This window comes from Magnolia sinica, chromosome 7 (assembly GCF_029962835.1).
Source record: "Magnolia sinica isolate HGM2019 chromosome 7, MsV1, whole genome shotgun sequence".
In the NCBI taxonomy this organism is placed as follows: domain Eukaryota; kingdom Viridiplantae; phylum Streptophyta; class Magnoliopsida; order Magnoliales; family Magnoliaceae; genus Magnolia; species Magnolia sinica.
The window spans coordinates 14,874,632-14,881,433 of record NC_080579.1 but is presented as its reverse complement, the minus strand read 5'-3'; the positions used below and the strand labels follow the sequence as shown (position 1 = coordinate 14,881,433).

Below are 6,802 nucleotides of genomic sequence, written 5' to 3'. Positions count from 1 at the left end.
TGAGAAATTTTTTTAAATTGTGGGAAATAATAACCCAATTTAAAAGCAGATGGTTGCATGTTCATCCAGTCACTGACAAGGTCACTTGTTTGATTCCTCTACAGCTTTTTTTTTTTTTGGGAATTTTACAAACAACTACCTAATTAATATGGAATTTACATTCCGGTACCTTTTTCAAAAAGCTACCTCATTAATCGATATAATTATCATTTCACTACCTTTTGTCACTTTTTTTTTTTTAAAAAAAATAAAATGTAATGGTAGGTTGGATGGGCGTGCGAGCAAATGGGACAGCTGCTTGGGTGGGTCCCACTGTGATGTTTATGTAAACTCCACCTGACCGCCAGCTACGTCACCTCATGTTAGACTAAGGGTTCAAAAATCACCCCTATCTGTGATTCAGGTGGACCACATGATTGGAAATACTGTACAGGGCAATGATCACCCTTTAAACTGTTTCCCTTGGTATGACCCACTCATAGATGGGCCTGATTGTAAAAATCAAGGGTACATGACTCTCTTAACGCTTTTCTTTGGTTGGTCCACCTGAATCACAAGTCAGCCTGGTTTTTTGGATCTGGGCTTAATTTGGGATTACGTATCTAACGGTGAGAGTGAATTTAGCATACATATAACGGTGGGCCCTGTCAAAAATAAGTCCTAGCATCCTGTACAAGGAGATTATTGAGAAAGACAAAAAAAAGAAGGAATGGTATGAGAGGCAGCTCTTAATTTTCACGGGCCGCTGTGATGTTTATGTAAGATTCACTCGGACCATTAGATATTTAGTCTTGTATTAGGCCTAGCAACAAAAAACCAAGCTGACCTGTGATTTTGGTGGGCCACACCAAAAGAAACAATTGGGAAAGAGATGTCTACCTTTGATTTTTATAGGGCCCACTAGTAAATATATAGAATCCATTCCCTACCATTAGATTTCACAAAAGTTTAGGCCCGTGTACTAAAACTCATACCCATTGGTGATTCACGTGGGCCACACTAATGGAAACTGTTTAGAGGGTAAGTGTTGCCTTGTATACGTTCCATTCATGTGGTCCACTTGAAGCGTTGATGGAACAGATTTTTGTGACCTTGGCCGAAAGTGGGGTGACACATTAATAATTTCATTTTAATTAGGTAGTTCTTTGTAAAATTCCCCTTTTTAATAATATATAATAGACTCTGGTTGGGTGAGTGACTCAGTCGAGTCACACCTAGTCATATCGAGTTGACTGAGTTTTTTGGACCGACTCGATCAGTCGTGTTGAGTCCTGAGCGAGTCATGCTCGTCGGCAATTTTGCAAGAGAGCTCAAAATCTAATCAAGTTGACTTGGCTGAGTTTTGATTTGACCCACCGAGTTCTAGAACTATGGTTTTGGTGCATGATTTTTTCACATGATCATTGTATCGCCGTGAAATGCTCTTGTAATCTCCGTTGAAATCCAGTATACCCACCAGGGAGGGAGGGAATTGTGATCACAGCCACTGAAGGCATAGAGTGCATAATTGATAGGGTTGACAATGTGGTGAGCCCCGTCAATAGATTTTTCTGAAAAATCTCACCTGTAGATACCATAAATGAACTAAAATCAAAGGTCCAATGAAACATTTCCAATGCACCTTTGCATGAATGGTGATAATTTTTTGATCAGTGAGATTATTTCCATGTTGACCATGTGGACCATTCTCATCCGATCATGTTTGAGTGACAGAAAAAAGGTTGGCTCCGCTATGAGGATTATGCCACTACAGTATTATCTTATTATATTAGCAGCTTCAATTGTTTTCTATGGTGTGGCCCCCACCAAGTTGATTTTTTGCACTTGCTGTGTCTTATGACTGGACCAGCCTATTGGGAAGGTTGGATATCACACGGACATGAAAGGCTGGGAACTTATGCACCTTGTCCAATCAGTTTGATATATGAATCTCTTCCTGAATGGGCCCATGGTGGTTCTTGACCACTCAAAATGACCATACTGGTACCTAACACAATGGGATAATCTGCATTTTTTTCTTCTCATGAATGTTTTTATGCTATGCCTTTCATACTCAAGAGAGGAATTTCGGATCATAAATCAAGGATCATGCTGGGTGCACCGGCTACATTTTTGAATTTGAAAAAAAAAAGTTTTTTGGGTTCTCCAAATCATCCCTTCTCTTTTCTTTCCTGCTTGAAGATCTGATTGGATTGGAGTTGCCTGCTTCTTAACTGGCCCTTGAACTGTGTTTGGACGTGCAATTGAATTGAATTGCAAATCATGGTTACTTCAAGTTGGTCTTGAAGGAATTTTTTTTGCTACCTGCTCATTATGAATCCCATGAAATGCTACTGCAAAATTTGTTATTTCCTCTCAACTGAACCAAGTGCTGTGGAGCATTTCAGAATTCAATTTACTTGTGCATCCAAACATACTTTGCTATGCATCTGTGGCAGATGCATCACCTCATACAGCATTGCATTGCATGATGTTGAAATCACAAAGCATTGGGTGTATTAGAATGTTGAAATCACATACACCCTGATCCATAGCTCAAGTGGTAGATACCTCGTTTCAACACTGTGGTCTTGGTATTGATTCCCTAGTGGGGGTGGCTAACAGTAAAGTGTGAACTGACAGTGGGTGTGCTAACAAGCTAACCAAAAAAAAAAAAAAGAATGTTGAACTCACAAAGCATTGGATGTATTAGAGCACACTCAATCGAAAGCACTTAATTGGTTTATAGTCTCCTTGATTCCACTGACGACACAGACAAACTTGTGAGTAAATAAACACAAAAGACTAGTGAAATCGCAATTTATGACCACCACTTTATTGAACTACTATTGCAATTTGATTCGATAGCCCCATCCAAACATGACGAGAAAGTCCATTAAAACTCCGCCATTTCTGTCTGATTGAAATAATGCCCCGACAGGCCGCCATTGGGCAGAAAAGCCACCATTACTGGTCCTTTAGCTCCCTCTTCAACGGTCATAGGCCCTGTATGCCAATTGATATCAGTATCAACATACCCGGGATGCACGCAGTTTATGCACATGTCGGGGTACCTCTTGGCAAGGATCCTGGTGTAAGCATTCAACACTGCCTTCGAGATGCTATAAGCGGGGAGCATCATACACCATCCGTTCGCTTCAATCATACCATGTTTTGAGTCCTTTAGGAACTGTTGAAGTAGTGTTTCCAATCCCTCTTCTGTTAGATTATCTATGTTTGCTAGTTTGCTCCGCGTCTCTTCGTTAGGAATCCCCTGGAGGCAAACGAAAAACTGGTTAGTGCTTAAACATTAGGCTGTTTGGAGGTATCTACCGTCCATGGTGATGACCAGTAGATTAACGGTCTAGATTCCCAAATGAAGGACCCCAAATGCACAAAACTAACAATAGTAACAAATAGAAGATGGCTAAACTATGGGTGGGCCTGGGCTATTACCCTCAGCTCGCTTATGAGGGAAGAGACATTCACTATCCTTGCGCCGAAAGTGGACCGTTGTAAGAGTTGGATGAGCGCTTCGGTCACACATTTGCAACCGTAGTAATTGGTATCGAGGCATACTTCTGCAGCCTCGTAAGTGTGCTGAGTCACTTCTCGGACCATATTGGTGGCCTTGCCTGAGAGCTACATTGATCAGAAGCGATCAGAACCGTACATCTCAATCTCATAGAAATATGATGATCATGCGTTAGATAAGGTTTACCCAAGTCACGACGTCGATATTTAAGGCTTTCAGGCCTTCGACGTCGACTATGACGCCTGATGCTCCGGCATTGTTCACCTGTAACAAGATGATTGAGAAAGTAAGCAAGTATGGCTGTAATTTGAATGGGCCCACCTTGACCTGGCCAAATTTTGGGCTGGATTTGAGTTTTTTTATGGGCCCAAGGGATGGACCTGGGCCTAAGCCTTTTCTCGCTCTTAACTATCAATCAAGCTATGCCGACAAGAAGCAAAGAAGGATATATATATATATATATATAGTACTTCCTCGAATCTCGACTGGCGTATGACTCCATATGGTGGGATGTGGATTGCCAGGATTTCCTGCAGCCCTAAGTTCTATGGGAGCCACTGTGCTGTATTTGTTATATTTAGGTCGTCCATCTGTTTCGCTGGCTTATTTCAGGGCATGAGTCTAAACATGATGATGCAGATCCAAAGCTCGACTTGACCACACGGGCAGAAACAGTGGGGATTGAAATCTTACCATTTAAAACTTCCTGAGGGCCACATTACTTTTGGATGAAGCTGATGTTTGTGTCTTCCATTCACCCAGGTCTGAGTCACCTTATGAACGGATTGGATGGCAAACAAACATCACGGTGAGCTCTAGAAAGCTTTCAACGGTGAGCGTAATCATCCCCACTGTTTCCTGTCTTGTTGTCCGGTTGAAATTTGGATCTACCTACCATCACCTAAAATGAGCAGCCAAAACAGATGGACGGCCTAAACATAACAAATACATCATGGTGGGCCCCACACAGCTTAGGGCTGAAGAATCTTTCTGCAGCCGGCGCTGCAGGCAGTCCGCGCCCTCCATGTGGAGCCTTACTCAGTGGATTGGCATTTGAGCACACGTGTGCATGCAAATGGATGCATGCATGCATCCATGGGAATGATCATATGCGTTTAATTACCATACATTCCAGTCGTGTGGGGATCCGCCGTACGTATAATCCAAGCCGTGCATCTGGTGAGACTCATGATCGGCAACGTACATCCCAAGAATCATCCTAATTAAAAAAACAGGGTGGACACATTACTGGAAGCAATGTACAATCATGCCTACAGCCATACATTCAATGTCGTTACCTAATAAATTTTTTGAATGCCTCGATCCTGGAATCACTTAATACTGGTGGGATGCACCTGATGACTGGGTTCGATCATATACAAACAACATGGTGGACCACGCATTCCATCAAGAGTTTTCTGAACAACTCAGATCTGTCAAGGCTTGGGCCTGGGCCTGATAGTTTTTGGCCATCATGGGATTAGCCCAACCTCGAGCGTAAGTTTTGGTTTGCGGGCTGGGCTTGGACAGATCTCAATGGGCTCCTAATAAATAGAATCAAAGGCTGTTTTTTTTTTTTTTTAAATTTTTAAATTTATTTTTTTAAAATTTAATTTAAAATTATTATTATTATTATTATTATTTTCACAAGCACACACACCACCACACACTCACGCTATAGTGGAATTTCAACACCATTGGGTACTCGAACCCTTGACCCGGTGTTGAAACTCCTAAGATTCTACTACAGGAGCAGAAGTAAGGACCCTCAAAGGCTGTTAATCTTCCCTAGAGTTATGTTTTTTACTTACCAAGATATCAAGTCTACCAAATTCTGTTTGTATGAATTGTGCTAATGAGGCAACACTATCAGGATCACGAACATCCAACTGATGAAAAATCACGCAGCCCCGCATTGCCGTTAATCGATGCCGTTGCTTCAATCCCTCTCTTCTCATCTCGGGCCGTTAATATGACCGTAACACCCTGGCGGGCCAGCTGGCGAACAGTCTCGAGCCCGATTCCTTTGTTGGCCCCAGTGACCACTGCAATCCTTCAACCACAAAAAATGCCACTATTAGAACTTAGACACATACTATGAAATTGGAAACAGATTGGATTGTGTTTCAAATGAAATAGAATTATAAAAATTCACTTACTTCTCTTCAGTGTTGCTTCTGCTGTTGTTGTTGATGCCCATTTTTTTTGCTGTTTGGGAAAGAGGAGGAGAATTCAGCTTTAAACTCCTAAATGGAGATGTGGGCCCGTTTAGATGTCCCAAAAATATTATTATTTATAAGACGAGCTCTGACATGAAGTAGGTGTCTTTGGATGTCGGAAAAATATGATAATTTATATTAGATGAGCTTTGATTTGATACTCGGGCAGTGCGTGATGGATGTAGTCAGGCATTTTGAAATTGCATACCTAGCATACAGTTGATTCCAACAGACTAATGGGCCCCAGTTATAATGTACCATGGACTAAAAATTATAGTTATTGGGTTACATGATTATCAGATTGATGAACATCTATTGGACGGTTAGATATGAAAACCTCCAGCTGTCCTATTTCAACCCTTCAGTTTCTGTTAATGTATGCTACGTGTACATTTTTGGAGTGCCTGCGTATTAAGCATCATACTCTGCCAGAGTATCAAATGATTCCCCTAATTGTAGTTTTGTAATCGCACTACGAGTTACGGTGCTCCTAGTACAATGAGGACACTTGGGCAGTGCAATCGATGGATCTGGACTGTCCAGTAGATTCAAATGAGCTACCCTGGGAAAATTATGCAGATTGGACGATCTAATACATTCATCGCATCTCTCTCTCTCTCTCTCTCTCTCTCTCTCTCTCAAAAATAAAATAAAATTATTAATAGCCAATGTTTTTCAAGCGATGGGCGGGGTTGTTAGGATTGCCTGATATATATGATTCTTAGAAGCATGAGCAATCCGCCATGGGGTCTGATAAATAAATGGTACAAATTATTTTTATGTAAACGATCTTGACCGTTCATTTCCTGAGCTATTGATAGGATGTTAAGATGGCGTGATTTTTGTCTGGTAGGCCATAAAATGGGTGATAGGAGTATTTAGATCGATTAGACTGTCCAAATGCCCCATTGCAACTGGGAATATTATAACTGACAGTGCTCCACTGGATCATTTCTCATTACCGTTATATAATATTAGTGAGAATCGTGGAAGATATGATAGCTGTAGTGACGTTTGTTTTTATTAATATTTAAGGGCTACTGTTTTCATATTTTCCATGGTAATTGCC

At 41.2% G+C, this 6,802-nt stretch overlaps 1 pseudogene; it reads right to left on the bottom strand.

Moving 5' to 3' along the window:
* Nucleotides 1-2,663: 2,663 nt before the first annotated feature.
* On the bottom strand, nucleotides 2,664-5,772 carry LOC131251989 ((+)-neomenthol dehydrogenase-like; annotated as a pseudogene).
* Nucleotides 5,773-6,802: the final 1,030 nt, after the last annotated feature.